This window comes from Rhea pennata, chromosome 6 (assembly GCF_028389875.1).
Source record: "Rhea pennata isolate bPtePen1 chromosome 6, bPtePen1.pri, whole genome shotgun sequence".
NCBI classification, from domain to species: domain Eukaryota; kingdom Metazoa; phylum Chordata; class Aves; order Rheiformes; family Rheidae; genus Rhea; species Rhea pennata.
The window spans coordinates 62,068-77,202 of record NC_084668.1 but is presented as its reverse complement, the minus strand read 5'-3'; the positions used below and the strand labels follow the sequence as shown (position 1 = coordinate 77,202).

Here is a 15,135-nt window from a genome sequence, read left to right as displayed (position 1 = left end):
CCTTCGGGTGGCCGCGGGTGTCGGGCTGCCGCCTGCTCGCTGAGGCCGTGGCTGCGCGGAGGCGGCGGTGCGGGGCTCGGGGCGGCGGGGGCTGGGGCCCGGCTCGGCCCCGCCGGGAGCGCCGGGCGGGGTCTGCGCGGCGCCGCGTGTGCCGCAGCGCGGGTCCGACCCCCCCTCGCCACGTGTGGCCTTTAGGGCCCCGGCTCCTGCGCAGCTGCTCGGGACGCAGCCCGGAGGAGCGGGGCCGCAGGCGGGCCCCGGAGCGCTGCTGAGTCCCGGGAGGCTTGAACCCTCTGCGCCAAAGCGGCCGAGGGAGAACTCGGGTCGGGCGCGGTGAGCGCAGCCCCAAGTCATTCGCTTGAGAAGCGTGGCCGGGCAAGCGGGCGGATGGGTAGAAGAAAGAGGCTCCCAGACGCCCGGAGGGCCCCCCCCCCCAGCCAGGCACAGCCTGCGAAACGTTGACGGGTGACGGCACAGCTGCCAAACCGATTTTTTCCCTCTCTTCGCCTGAGCCGCCTCTCGGAACTCTCTGTAGGCGCAAGATGCGGCTGGTCTGGGATAACTGCGCTGTGCGCAATGCTTCAGGGGAGCGTTAACATGAAACTGCAGGCTAAGGAGTCGCCTAGTAAAATAAAAGGCTCGGGAAAAGCTTAAGAGAGCACTGATGGGCCCTGGGAAGCCCCAGGGATGCTACAGAAAAGAGCCTGGCTTTTTTCAGGCACCTCCTCAGAGCAGAGAAATGGCTTACCCCAGCCTGCGGGAGAATGGGTGCTATTAATAACAGCCTTTCCTTACCACGGGCATTGCGAAAGCAGAAGGGACTAGAGAGGATGTGTAGCAGGTTATGGACTCTCTGCAAAGTTTAAGCGAACAACAGTCCCCTCTTAAAGTAGAACCGGTTTTGTCCTAAGTAATAGATGAACGTGGCTGTGAGTAACGTGAAGAGAAGCGGTTGCGTCTGTCACCCTCGGGGCCTCGGGGAAGTAGTGTCTAAAACCCGGTACCCTCGTGGCCTCATCAGCCTTCTCGGTCTGTCTGGCAGGGTAGTCCCCGGAAGGGGGCATCTCCAAGAGAAGCGGCTAGACCCAGCGACCCAGCCGTTCGCTTTGGTCGCCACCTGTGAGGCGAGCATCCGAGCGCAACGGGAGTCCGGGAGCTGTATCGAGAAGGTAATAGGTCTGAAAGAGAGACCGGCACATCGAGTGCTGTCGCTCTTCCGTGTAGTTAAGGGCCGAGAGAATTCTCGGTTAAGCGCGTGCGTGCAAGGCTTTGAGAAAGGATGCGGAGCAGTAACGATAATACCGAAGCGGAATAAAAACAAGGTTTCACGGAAGGCGGCGTAGGTAAGTGTCAGGTGATGCGCCTGCCTGTCTAATAACCTAGCCCTGTTGGCTGTATGCAGCGTTTCCAAACAGTTTACCCTGTACTGTGTGATACAGAATGCTGTATTAAGCCCTTCCCTTTCGGGGGGGGGGAGGGAGGGAGGGAGAAAAAAAAACAGGAACACAGTAAAGAGAAAAAGAACGCGCGTAAATCTAAGCCTTTCGTTGCCAGCAAAATGCCAGTTTCTCTCTTTGTTACAGAGCCGGAACCAACGACAGCAAATGCTGACGGAGAGGGAAGCCGGACGAACGGCGTGTAGGGGATTAATACCCAAGGGACGGGGTTGAAACGAGGAGGCAGAAACGCAGCGGACCCTCGGTATCCCCAGCAGCTGCCAGGGTAGCGGCAGGTGTTCCGCCACGGGCAAGTCAAGGTAACTCTCGACGGTGACTGTTAGTTATTTTGGCCTCCCGGAGGCAGCGCCGAGGCCCAAGCAAGCCGTTCCTACCCCGTGGGTATCGCTAGCGGCATCTGCCTTAGTTTTGCTTTGGTCGTTTCTATTTTGTTTTGTTATCGCACGCGCGTGGATAGAAGGGGAAAGGCGTGACGCTTTTGAGGTTAATTGGCGCGGCCGAAGTAGAAGAGACCAGGAAAACGTAAGCAAGCTGAAGTAATAAAATCAACCGGGACCGGCTGAGAGCTGTCCCCGTCTCCCCCAAAGGAAAACCCGTTCCTCCCGACTAGGCAGGATCGCCGTTAAGAGCGATCGGAATAATAGGTCACCAACGTGTAACGGGAGGCCTGTGCAGCTCCCAAACAACTCTGCTCCGTACGTGTATTTCTGGGTGCGTGACTTTGTGTGTCTACAAAACGTCCTGTTTTAAAAGCTGCAGGGCAGCAAATCGTTATCTTCGGGGAACGATGGTGAAGCGGCCAGAGTTACGGGAGAGGGAGAGAGAGAAAGAGAGAAAAGGAAAGAGGGGGAGAGAGGAAAACAGAGAGAGAGGGAGAGAGAGAAAGCGTGCGCCCTGTAAAACGAAGAGGCCGTTTTCGGAGGGCTCAATTAGCGCAACCCGCAGCTAGTTACCAGGCAATGGCATCTGGGGGAGGAGGAAGACAGTAGGTGGAGGAGACGTTAAAGCCTCGTGGAATGAATTAGCATCTCCTGCCCGCAAATTCCTAGGACAAGGCGAGCCTTTTCCAGTAATGCTTTCCGCATCTGGTGTCTCTGTGGGAGCAGCACCGTCAGAAAAGAGCGGTAAGGGAAAGCGGGTGCCAACGGCACCGTCCTCGCGTCCCCTTTGGGGCCGGAACGCAAATTCTCTGGCTGTGAGAAAGACCGTTTAGCAGCGCCCTGGGCTGTAACTGTCTGCGATACTTCTCCCTTTGACAGCACAGAGGCGGTCCGACGCGCTCAGGTCCCTCTAAAGTGGTAACGCCAGGCATAGGACTAGACAGCAGGGGATCATCTGTCCGAGCGGCACGATGAGCACTAACCTTAACGAGCAGGGGGTTACTGTGCGGGTATTACAGGAAGGGGATGTTGCGCGTGTCTGCGTTGACCGAGGGGCAGAGCACGTTGCGCCCAAAAATGCAGACAGAGAAGGTTTCTGACAGATTAATCTCTAGCGGCTACTTAGTCTAACTTCCCTTTCGCAGCAAACCCGAGTGTCGTCGTAGCTCCCAGAGCAGGGCTGGGGGAAGCGGTACCTGCGGGTTGCGCGTTCTCGTTTACCTTGCGCGCGTGCGTGCGCACTTGTTTGTGTTAGAGCTGCTTTTGTGCTTAGAAGCACCTTTGGATTCTTACGATTTTCCGCAGAGCTTTGCTTTGCTCCGTACTTTCGTAGGGTGATGGATTTTACGGTGCCTGCGTCGACAGGTGCTGGCTGGCTAAGTTGTAATGTCCCGAGGGAGACCCTAGGCAAGGCCGAGGCGCTCGGGGAGGGAGCCTGCCGGAAGAACGTCGCCCGGGAGGGGTCGGCGGCCTCGAGCTGTAGGCGCTGACGCCTACGTTCTGTCGGACGCAGAGAGGTTGCGGAAACTTTAGCTCGGCTTTACGCCGTACGGCGGTAGTATTTTTGTGTTTCTAAATTGCGTTAATCCTCGGCATTCTGAACAGCAGGGAACGACGACGGGCCGTCGTGAAGAACTACAGGCTGCCGCCCTCCGACCTCGGCAGGTGACGCGCCGAGAGCAGCCGGGAGAATCCGAATGCCGGTCTTGGCGAGTTCTCTGCCTGGTGCTGACGAGGAGCCTTTGACAGTAGGAAGGTTGGCAGCGTCCGTACCCGAACCGTGGAGTAGTAAGCTGCAGTTCACGGACCAGCAGAGGAGGCGGGGGGCGGGGGCCGGCGGGGGGGCGGGGGGAGGGATAGGGGGATAGTGACCGGTTGAAGGGGTTGATAGCACGGACTCCTGATAGGTTCTGATCAGAAGACGTTTATCCATGTCAGAAGGCAAAATATGTCTATCGATACAGTAAGCACGAGTTGTGCACGCGACATACACAGCGCAGTGATTGGGTATACAGCGACAAGCACGCGCTCCAGCCACTAAAGCGATTGGTTATGTCCCTTGATACAATTTTCTCACAAGCAGACACTACGGTTATCTGCTTGGCTCATATTCTGCGTTCTTGTTCTGTTTCTCGCAGCACACCTGCTTCTAGTCTCAGTTGAAGGACGGGTCGCCTAGCTCAGCGTCTAACAAACCCCACAACCGGTGGCCCGGTCGCTATGGCGCTGCTGTTGCTAGCAGAGCCACCAGGTCTGTGTGAAGCCTTAGGTGCCTGCTTGGAGCAGTGTTTTGGTCTGCTCACCTGGAAGAAGCAGCGAGGCCTAAAACAAGACTTTGTTGCGGCTACATGGGTAAGCTGCGACCCCACGTGTCTTTGCCTTGCTTTGCTGCCTCATGTCGTAAGAGCGACTTGGGAATAAAAACCGCTTACGGGGGTGCTTAAGGGAGGATCTGCGTTCTGCCCGGCTTAGGGAGCTATAGCGAAAGCTTGGGGAGGGGAGGGGAGGGGAGGGGAGGGGAGGGGAGGGGAGGGGAGGGGAGGGGTGGGAGGAACACTGAACTGAGAATCTCCCAGTGACCTCGGTGGCTTGATTTGTTTGCAGGACAGTGGTCTGAGGGTGGGGGCGGTCTGGGAGAGTTTCAAACAGGACAGGAACGAGCAAGGAGGGTTTGAGAGCGTGGACGAACCAGGTGCCCAGGCTACTGAAGTTGTTAAGGGCTGAGAGCATTTGGGGTTAAGCATCTGAAAGGGGCTAGCGCACGGGGAATGGTCAAATGCCGTCATGGAACACAAGGCTCCTCTCCAGCCTGGGCCTGTGCGTGCCCCCCGGCTCTTGCGGACGCCCCGGAGCTGTAGGCAAACAGGCGAGCAGCCCGGCAGGCGAGCGGGCTCGGAGCGTGGCGAGGGCTGTCCGTGCTGTGCGGATCCGTCCGCTTCCGTTCCCCGTCTCCTCGTCCGGCCCGCCCTCCTTTGGGTTTGTAACCTTCCCCTGCACCCAGCGTTCGGTTCGGCTCTGCGCGCAGACCTCAGGGCTGGGCTTCGTGCGGCCCAGGCCCGTGCCACCGAGACCGGCGATGGGACGGGCGAGCCGAGCGCTGGGCAGCGAGCGTCCTGCAGGGCTCTAGCCTGGCGCAGGGCAGAAGTGCGCAGACAGGCGAGCTCAGGCGTCGTCCTCTCCGTTCTCAGAGCTGAGTGCTCTCCGTGAAGGCGAAAGCGGAAGGGGTAGGTCGTCGGCTACTCGGACACCTGCCGCGTCAAGGGCGGCAGCGGGAGCTGACCCTTCCCCGACGGACGGACGCCGGTGAGGACTCTTTGGGTGTCACAAGGTAAGGGAAAGCGTGCCGGCGTCCAGCTCGGTGGCTGGCTCGCTCCCAGGTGGTGTTTCTGCACGGCAAAACAATAAACGGTTGCTTTAATTCTTTGCGCTCGTGCCTGTGGTTCTGGCTGTGCCTTTGCCGTGAGGACGATGCCCGGGGGGAGAGGGTTACGCGTTGCGCCTGGGGCCCGCAGCCGGCGGCCGAGCCCCTTGCGCTTCGGAGCGCCTGCGGTTCCCGGGGAGCTCGGTGCCGTTGACGGGGCCGTGGGGAATTGCCCTTGCGTGGCCTGGACCCTCGGGACTCTGGGCGGGGGGCGATCCCCATCGTGGTGGGGGCAGCCAGGGCCCCTCCAGGGCCACTGCGTGCCTGGAGCTGGGAGCGCCCGTGGGAACGGGGAGAGCCTGCGGGCGCCGTGCCGTCAGCCGCGCTGAGCCCTGTGAGGTGCCTGATGGTGTGCCCCCGAGGCCCTTTGTTTGTGTTTTGGTTTGCCCCAGAGCCCCGCGTTTGCCCTCTGGTACCCTCAGGAGCCTTCAGTTCACGGTTTGGGCTGCCCCCGTGTACCTCGGGGCCCTGCGTTTGCTTTGCGGCCCGCGCCAGAGTTCGCCGTTTAGCTTTGTCGTCCGCCGCAGAGTTTGGCGAGTGCCCCCCAGGGCCCTCCTCCTGCCTTTCGGTGCCCCCAGAATCGTTCCGTTTGCTCTGTCGTCGCCTTTTCTCTACCTTTGTGGCCCCCACAGGTCCCGCTCGGTTCCCTTGTGCCCCGAGCGCTCCCTTTTGCTCCCCGTGCGCTCCGGGGCTCTGCCTTGAGCTTTCAGGGAGCCGCTCCCGGGAGCGGGGGTGCCTCTGGTGCCCTGGGAGCCCCCGCCGGGGCTGAGGGCCGTTGCTGCCGCCCCCTTGCCGACGGGCTGCGGCTGTGGGAGCCGGGGCTGGGAGGCGGCCCGGGTGGGGCCGGGGGGGGGGGCGCTGCTGGCGATGGCGGGGGTGGGCCCTGGCCAGGAGCGGAGCACCGTTTGGGGCGAGCTGGCGCCGGGACCGGTCCGGGAGCTGGGAACCGGGGTGCGGAGCAGCACCCGCTGGAAGCGGCAGGGCGGCTGCAGCGCGGAGGAGGAGAGGGGTGTCGGGGGGGTCGGTCCGCGCCGCGGGTCCGGCGTGTGCCCCCGAGGATGGGAACGTGCGGGGCGGGGGGGGGGGGAGGGGGGCACAAGCGGTGCGCGCTGCCGGGGGGGGGGTGGAAGAGCGGCGTACCGGGGCTGCGGGAGGGCAGGGGGTGCGCCGGGGCTGCGGAGGGCGGGGAGAAAGGGGGTGCGCGCGGGGGTGGGGGGGGCGCAAGAGGGGGGCGTCTTGGGCCAGCTGGCGATCGCGTGTGGGAGCGGGAGGAGGGAGCTGAGGGGAAGCCCTAGGCAGGATTGCGGGGAAGGGGTGGAGGCGGTGTCGGAACTGCCGCGGGTCCGGTCGCGGGAGCGCCGGAGGGTATTGGGGAACGGCGCGGGACGGGCCGGCCATAGGGCCAAAGTTATTGGAGCGTTGCGCGGCAGCCGCGCGGCACGCCGGGAGCGGTAGTCTTCCGACACTGGGCTTCCGGTGCGCCATCTTCGTGCCGCGCGGCACGCCGGGAGCGGTAGTCTTCCGACACTGGGCTTCCGGTGCGCCATCTTCGTGCCGCGCGGCACGCCGGGAGCGGTAGTCTTCCGACACTGGGCTTCCGGTCCGCCATCTTCGTGCCGCGCGGCATGCCGGCAGCGGTAGTTCTTTCGCCGCTGCGCTGCCGCGCGGCCATATTGCTCAGGCGCTCGTTACTGCGGGGCAGCGCATGCGCACTGCGTTCCGCCGTACTCACTGCTGCCCTCGCCCGTCGATAAAGCGGAATTGAACAGATATGGCAGGCGCCCGCGCACTGCGTTCCGCCGCGCTCACCGCTGCCCTCGAGGGTCGGAAAAAAGCAGGCGCGCACCTGAGGCGGGAAAGCGCCTACGCCCTGCCCGCTGCAGTGCTCGTTACCGTCCCCTCGTTTCGAGAGTGCTCGACTGCACCCGAAACGGCGCCGCGCATGCGCACTGCCTCCCGCCCCGTTCTCTGCTAGCCTCGCCTGTCCGCATTGCGGTACTGCACCCGTATAGGGGGCCGCGCATGCGCACTGCCTCCCGACCCGCTCACTACTGCCCTCGCCTGTCCGCATTGCGGTACTGCACCCGTAGAGGGGGGCCGCGCATGCGCACTGCCTCCCCCGCTCACTACTGCCCTCGCCTGTCCGCATTGCGGTACTGCACCCGAAACGGGGCCGCGCATGCGCTCTCCCTTCGGCCCGCTTACTACTGCCCTCGCCTGTCCGCATTGCGGTTCTGCACCCGAGACGGGGCCGCGCATGCGCACTGCCTCCCGACCCGCTCACTACTGCCCTCAAATGTCCGCATTGCGGTACTGCACCCGTAGGCGGGGCCGCGCATGCGCACCGCCTCCCGCCCCGCTCTCTGCTGCCCTCGCCTGTCCGCATTGCGGTACTGCACCCGTAGGCGGGGCCGCGCATGCGCACTCCCTTCGGCCCGCTCACTACTGCCCTCAAATGTCCGCATTGCGGTACTGCACCCGTAGAGGGGGCCGCGCATGCGCACTCCCTTCGGCCCGCTCACTACTGCCCTCGCCTGTCCGCATTGCGGTACTGCACCCGAGACGGGGCCGCGCATGCGCACTGCCTCCCGACCCGCTCACTACTGCCCTCGCCTGTCCGCATTGCGGTACTGCACACGAAACGGGGCCGCGCATGCGCACCGCCTCCCGCCCCGCTCTCTGCTGCCCTCGCCTGTCCGCATTGCGGTACTGCACCCGAGACGGGGCCGCGCATGCGCACCGCCTCCCGCCCCGCTCTCTGCTGCCCTCGCCTGTCCGCATTGCGGTACTGCACCCGTAGGCGGGGCCGCGCATGCGCACCGCCTCCCGCCCCGCTCTCTGCTGCCCTCGCCTGTCTGCATTGCGGTACTGCACCCGAGACGGGGCCGCGCATGCGCACTGCCTCCCGCCCCGCTCACTGGTGTTCTCGCCGGTCCAAAAGCCAGTACTGCCGCCCCCCCCGGCCTCCCCTGCGTGCGGAGAATACCGCCGGCAGCACACGCGCGCACTGCCGCGCCTCTCCGCTCTTTCGGCCGCAGGTAAGCGCACGGGCCCGGCTCCTCGCCCCTTCCCGGTGCTCATGGACCGGTAGCGCAGGGCGCTTCTCCTTATCGCTGCTCCCTGGGGTCGCGGGGACGGCCAGTGCCGCCCCGGAGCTGCTCCGCGCTACTCTCCCACCGGAGCGGCCCCGGAGCCTGCTCGCTGATGCCCGTCGGTTTCTCGGGCACGGGCAGAGCAGCCTCGGGGCGCTCGCCGCTCGGGGCGAGCCCCGCGGAGCCACGGCGCCCTGCGGCTCGCACGCGGGAGCCGCGAGAGCGCCGCCCCGGCTCTCGCCTCCTCCCCGCTCCCGCCGCCCCTCCCGCCGCGGCCGCGGCCGCAGCCGGCGCATGCGCGGTGCTCGACCGCCGGGCCGCTGCTGCGGCTGCGCCCGGTTGGCGGGCGGCGCATGCGCGGCGCCGGGGAGCAGCATGGCGGCGAGCAGGGAGGGAGCTTTCGCGCGGCGGCGGCGGGCTGAGGCTGCCTGAGGTGGAGGAGCGGGGGGTGCCCGTGAGGCGAGCGCGCCCCTTCGGGTGGCCGCGGGTGTCGGGCTGCCGCCTGCTCGCTGAGGCCGTGGCTGCGCGGAGGCGGCGGTGCGGGGCTCGGGGCGGCGGGGGCTGGGGCCCGGCTCGGCCCCGCCGGGAGCGCCGGGCGGGGTCTGCGCGGCGCCGCGTGTGCCGCAGCGCGGGTCCGACCCCCCCCTCGCCACGTGTGGCCTTTAGGGCCCCGGCTCCTGCGCAGCTGCTCGGGACGCAGCCCGTAGGAGCGGGGCCGCAGGCGGGCCCCGGAGCGCTGCTGAGTCCCGGGAGGCTTGAACCCTCTGCGCCAAAGCGGCCGAGGGAGAACTCGGGTCGGGCGCGGTGAGCGCAGCCCCAAGTCATTCGCTTGAGAAGCGTGGCCGGGCAAGCGGGCGGATGGGTAGAAGAAAGAGGCTCCCAGACGCCCGGAGGGCCCCCCCCCCCAGCCAGGCACAGCCTGCGAAACGTTGACGGGTGACGGCACAGCTGCCAAACCGATTTTTTCCCTCTCTTCGCCTGAGCCGCCTCTCGGAACTCTCTGTAGGCGCAAGATGCGGCTGGTCTGGGATAACTGCGCTGTGCGCAATGCTTCAGGGGAGCGTTAACATGAAACTGCAGGCTAAGGAGTCGCCTAGTAAAATAAAAGGCTCGGGAAAAGCTTAAGAGAGCACTGATGGGCCCTGGGAAGCCCCAGGGATGCTACAGAAAAGAGCCTGGCTTTTTTCAGGCACCTCCTCAGAGCAGAGAAATGGCTTACCCCAGCCTGCGGGAGAATGGGTGCTATTAATAACAGCCTTTCCTTACCACGGGCATTGCGAAAGCAGAAGGGACTAGAGAGGATGTGTAGCAGGTTATGGACTCTCTGCAAAGTTTAAGCGAACAACAGTCCCCTCTTAAAGTAGAACCGGTTTTGTCCTAAGTAATAGATGAACGTGGCTGTGAGTAACGTGAAGAGAAGCGGTTGCGTCTGTCACCCTCGGGGCCTCGGGGAAGTAGTGTCTAAAACCCGGTACCCTCGTGGCCTCATCAGCCTTCTCGGTCTGTCTGGCAGGGTAGTCCCCGGAAGGGGGCATCTCCAAGAGAAGCGGCTAGACCCAGCGACCCAGCCGTTCGCTTTGGTCGCCACCTGTGAGGCGAGCATCCGAGCGCAACGGGAGTCCGGGAGCTGTATCGAGAAGGTAATAGGTCTGAAAGAGAGACCGGCACATCGAGTGCTGTCGCTCTTCCGTGTAGTTAAGGGCCGAGAGAATTCTCGGTTAAGCGCGTGCGTGCAAGGCTTTGAGAAAGGATGCGGAGCAGTAACGATAATACCGAAGCGGAATAAAAACAAGGTTTCACGGAAGGCGGCGTAGGTAAGTGTCAGGTGATGCGCCTGCCTGTCTAATAACCTAGCCCTGTTGGCTGTATGCAGCGTTTCCAAACAGTTTACCCTGTACTGTGTGATACAGAATGCTGTATTAAGCCCTTCCCTTTCGGGGGGGGGGGGGGGGGAGGGAGGGAGAAAAAAAAACAGGAACACAGTAAAGAGAAAAAGAACGCGCGTAAATCTAAGCCTTTCGTTGCCAGCAAAATGCCAGTTTCTCTCTTTGTTACAGAGCCGGAACCAACGACAGCAAATGCTGACGGAGAGGGAAGCCGGACGAACGGCGTGTAGGGGATTAATACCCAAGGGACGGGGTTGAAACGAGGAGGCAGAAACGCAGCGGACCCTCGGTATCCCCAGCAGCTGCCAGGGTAGCGGCAGGTGTTCCGCCACGGGCAAGTCAAGGTAACTCTCGACGGTGACTGTTAGTTATTTTGGCCTCCCGGAGGCAGCGCCGAGGCCCAAGCAAGCCGTTCCTACCCCGTGGGTATCGCTAGCGGCATCTGCCTTAGTTTTGCTTTGGTCGTTTCTATTTTGTTTTGTTATCGCACGCGCGTGGATAGAAGGGGAAAGGCGTGACGCTTTTGAGGTTAATTGGCGCGGCCGAAGTAGAAGAGACCAGGAAAACGTAAGCAAGCTGAAGTAATAAAATCAACCGGGACCGGCTGAGAGCTGTCCCCGTCTCCCCCAAAGGAAAACCCGTTCCTCCCGACTAGGCAGGATCGCCGTTAAGAGCGATCGGAATAATAGGTCACCAACGTGTAACGGGAGGCCTGTGCAGCTCCCAAACAACTCTGCTCCGTACGTGTATTTCTGGGTGCGTGACTTTGTGTGTCTACAAAACGTCCTGTTTTAAAAGCTGCAGGGCAGCAAATCGTTATCTTCGGGATAGCGAAGATATCGGTTTTATCGGTGAAGCGGCCAGAGTTACGGGAGAGGGAGAGAGAGAAAGAGAGAAAAGGAAAGAGGGGGAGAGAGGAAAACAGAGAGAGAGGGAGAGAGAGAAAGCGTGCGCCCTGTAAAACGAAGAGGCCGTTTTCGGAGGGCTCAATTAGCGCAACCCGCAGCTAGTTACCTGGCAATGGCATCTGGGGGAGGAGGAAGACAGTAGGTGGAGGAGACGTTAAAGCCTCGTGGAATGAATTAGCATCTCCTGCCCGCAAATTCCTAGGACAAGGCGAGCCTTTTCCAGTAATGCTTTCCGCATCTGGTGTCTCTGTGGGAGCAGCACCGTCAGAAAAGAGCGGTAAGGGAAAGCGGGTGCCAACGGCACCGTCCTCGCGTCCCCTTTGGGGCCGGAACGCAAATTCTCTGGCTGTGAGAAAGACCGTTTAGCAGCGCCCTGGGCTGTAACTGTCTGCGATACTTCTCCCTTTGACAGCACAGAGGCGGTCCGACGCGCTCAGGTCCCTCTAAAGTGGTAACGCCAGGCATAGGACTAGACAGCAGGGGATCATCTGTCCGAGCGGCACGATGAGCACTAACCTTAACGAGCAGGGGGTTACTGTGCGGGTGTTACAGGAAGGGGATGTTGCGCGTGTCTGCGTTGACCGAGGGGCAGAGCACGTTGCGCCCAAAAATGCAGACAGAGAAGGTTTCTGACAGATTAATCTCTAGCGGCTACTTAGTCTAACTTCCCTTTCGCAGCAAACCCGAGTGTCGTCGTAGCTCCCAGAGCAGGGCTGGGGGAAGCGGTACCTGCGGGTTGCGCGTTCTCGTTTACCTTGCGCGCGTGCGTGCGCACTTGTTTGCGTTAGAGCTGCTTTTGTGCTTAGAAGCACCTTTGGATTCTTACGATTTTCCGCAGAGCTTTGCTTTGCTCCGTACTTTCATAGGGTGATGGATTTTACGGTGCCTGCGTCGACAGGTGCTGGCTGGCTAAGTTGTAATGTCCCGAGGGAGACCCTAGGCAAGGCCGAGGCGCTCGGGGAGGGAGCCTGCCGGAAGAACGTCGCCCGGGAGGGGTCGGCGGCCTCGAGCTGTAGGCGCTGACGCCTACGTTCTGTCGGACGCAGAGAGGTTGCGGAAACTTTAGCTCGGCTTTACGCCGTACGGCGGTAGTATTTTTGTGTTTCTAAATTGCGTTAATCCTCGGCATTCTGAACAGCAGGGAACGACGACGGGCCGTCGTGAAGAACTACAGGCTGCCGCCCTCCGACCTCGGCAGGTGACGCGCCGAGAGCAGCCGGGAGAATCCGAATGCCGGTCTTGGCGAGTTCTCTGCCTGGTGCTGACGAGGAGCCTTTGACAGTAGGAAGGTTGGCAGCGTCCGTACCCGAACCGTGGAGTAGTAAGCTGCAGTTCACGGACCAGCAGAGGAGGCGGGGGGCGGGGGCCGGCGGGGGGGCGGGGGGAGGGATAGGGGGATAGTGACCGGTTGAAGGGGTTGATAGCACGGACTCCTGATAGGTTCTGATCAGAAGACGTTTATCCATGTCAGAAGGCAAAATATGTCTATCGATACAGTAAGCACGAGTTGTGCACGCGACATACACAGCGCAGTGATTGGGTATACAGCGACAAGCACGCGCTCCAGCCACTAAAGCGATTGGTTATGTCCCTTGATACAATTTTCTCACAAGCAGACACTACGGTTATCTGCTTGGCTCATATTCTGCGTTCTTGTTCTGTTTCTCGCAGCACACCTGCTTCTAGTCTCAGTTGAAGGACGGGTCGCCTAGCTCAGCGTCTAACAAACCCCACAACCGGTGGCCCGGTCGCTATGGCGCTGCTGTTGCTAGCAGAGCCACCAGGTCTGTGTGAAGCCTTAGGTGCCTGCTTGGAGCAGTGTTTTGGTCTGCTCACCTGGAAGAAGCAGCGAGGCCTAAAACAAGACTTTGTTGCGGCTACATGGGTAAGCTGCGACCCCACGTGTCTTTGCCTTGCTTTGCTGCCTCATGTCGTAAGAGCGACTTGGGAATAAAAACCGCTTACGGGGGTGCTTAAGGGAGGATCTGCGTTCTGCCCGGCTTAGGGAGCTATAGCGAAAGCTTGGGGAGGGGAGGGGAGGGGAGGGGAGGGGAGGGGAGGGGAGGGGAGGGGTGGGAGGAACACTGAACTGAGAATCTCCCAGTGACCTCGGTGGCTTGATTTGTTTGCAGGACAGTGGTCTGAGGGTGGGGGCGGTCTGGGAGAGTTTCAAACAGGACAGGAACGAGCAAGGAGGGTTTGAGAGCGTGGACGAACCAGGTGCCCAGGCTACTGAAGTTGTTAAGGGCTGAGAGCATTTGGGGTTAAGCATCTGAAAGGGGCTAGCGCACGGGGAATGGTCAAATGCCGTCATGGAACACAAGGCTCCTCTCCAGCCTGGGCCTGTGCGTGCCCCCCGGCTCTTGCGGACGCCCCGGAGCTGTAGGCAAACAGGCGAGCAGCCCGGCAGGCGAGCGGGCTCGGAGCGTGGCGAGGGCTGTCCGTGCTGTGCGGATCCGTCCGCTTCCGTTCCCCGTCTCCTCGTCCGGCCCGCCCTCCTTTGGGTTTGTAACCTTCCCCTGCACCCAGCGTTCGGTTCGGCTCTGCGCGCAGACCTCAGGGCTGGGCTTCGTGCGGCCCAGGCCCGTGCCACCGAGACCGGCGATGGGACGGGCGAGCCGAGCGCTGGGCAGCGAGCGTCCTGCAGGGCTCTAGCCTGGCGCAGGGCAGAAGTGCGCAGACAGGCGAGCTCAGGCGTCGTCCTCTCCGTTCTCAGAGCTGAGTGCTCTCCGTGAAGGCGAAAGCGGAAGGGGTAGGTCGTCGGCTACTCGGACACCTGCCGCGTCAAGGGCGGCAGCGGGAGCTGACCCTTCCCCGACGGACGGACGCCGGTGAGGACTCTTTGGGTGTCACAAGGTAAGGGAAAGCGTGCCGGCGTCCAGCTCGGTGGCTGGCTCGCTCCCAGGTGGTGTTTCTGCACGGCAAAACAATAAACGGTTGCTTTAATTCTTTGCGCTCGTGCCTGTGGTTCTGGCTGTGCCTTTGCCGTGAGGACGATGCCCGGGGGGAGAGGGTTACGCGTTGCGCCTGGGGCCCGCAGCCGGCGGCCGAGCCCCTTGCGCTTCGGAGCGCCTGCGGTTCCCGGGGAGCTCGGTGCCGTTGACGGGGCCGTGGGGAATTGCCCTTGCGTGGCCTGGACCCTCGGGACTCTGGGCGGGGGGCGATCCCCATCGTGGTGGGGGCAGCCAGGGCCCCTCCAGGGCCACTGCGTGCCTGGAGCTGGGAGCGCCCGTGGGAACGGGGAGAGCCTGCGGGCGCCGTGCCGTCAGCCGCGCTGAGCCCTGTGAGGTGCCTGATGGTGTGCCCCCGAGGCCCTTTGTTTGTGTTTTGGTTTGCCCCAGAGCCCCGCGTTTGCCCTCTGGTACCCTCAGGAGCCTTCAGTTCACGGTTTGGGCTGCCCCCGTGTACCTCGGGGCCCTGCGTTTGCTTTGCGGCCCGCGCCAGAGTTCGCCGTTTAGCTTTGTCGTCCGCCGCAGAGTTTGGCGAGTGCCCCCCAGGGCCCTCCTCCTGCCTTTCGGTGCCCCCAGAATCGTTCCGTTTGCTCTGTCGTCGCCTTTTCTCTACCTTTGTGGCCCCCACAGGTCCCGCTCGGTTCCCTTGTGCCCCGAGCGCTCCCTTTTGCTCCCCGTGCGCTCCGGGGCTCTGCCTTGAGCTTTCAGGGAGCCGCTCCCGGGAGCGGGGGTGCCTCTGGTGCCCTGGGAGCCCCCGCCGGGGCTGAGGGCCGTTGCTGCCGCCCCCTTGCCGACGGGCTGCGGCTGTGGGAGCCGGGGCTGGGAGGCGGCCCGGGTGGGGCCGGGGGGGGGGGCGCTGCTGGCGATGGCGGGGGTGGGCCCTGGCCAGGAGCGGAGCACCGTTTGGGGCGAGCTGGCGCCGGGACCGGTCCGGGAGCTGGGAACCGGGGTGCGGAGCAGCACCCGCTGGAAGCGGCAGGGCGGCTGCAGCGCGGAGGAGGAGAGGGGTGTCGGGGGGGTCGGTCCGCGCCGCGGGTCCG

At 63.0% G+C, this 15,135-nt stretch overlaps 2 long non-coding RNA genes across 4 annotated transcripts; both read left to right on the top strand.

The window, feature by feature from the left end:
- The first annotated feature begins 1,515 nt into the window (after positions 1 to 1,515).
- Positions 1,516 to 5,255, top strand: LOC134141989 (uncharacterized). Of its 2 annotated transcripts, XR_009958768.1 has the most exons (4): positions 1,516 to 1,756; positions 3,443 to 3,593; positions 3,976 to 4,189; positions 4,646 to 5,255. It is a non-coding gene; the product is annotated as an uncharacterized LOC134141989 (long non-coding RNA). The 2 variants fall into 2 exon arrangements; XR_009958767.1 differs by lacking the exon at positions 4,646 to 5,255 and having other exon boundaries at positions 3,976 to 4,304.
- A 5,080-nt stretch (positions 5,256 to 10,335) lies between these two features.
- LOC134142341 (uncharacterized) lies at positions 10,336 to 14,090 on the top strand. Of its 2 annotated transcripts, XR_009958839.1 has the most exons (4): positions 10,336 to 10,580; positions 12,283 to 12,433; positions 12,816 to 13,029; positions 13,481 to 14,090. It is a non-coding gene; the product is annotated as an uncharacterized LOC134142341 (long non-coding RNA). The 2 variants fall into 2 exon arrangements; XR_009958838.1 differs by lacking the exon at positions 13,481 to 14,090 and having other exon boundaries at positions 12,816 to 13,144.
- The last annotated feature ends 1,045 nt before the right edge of the window (positions 14,091 to 15,135 follow it).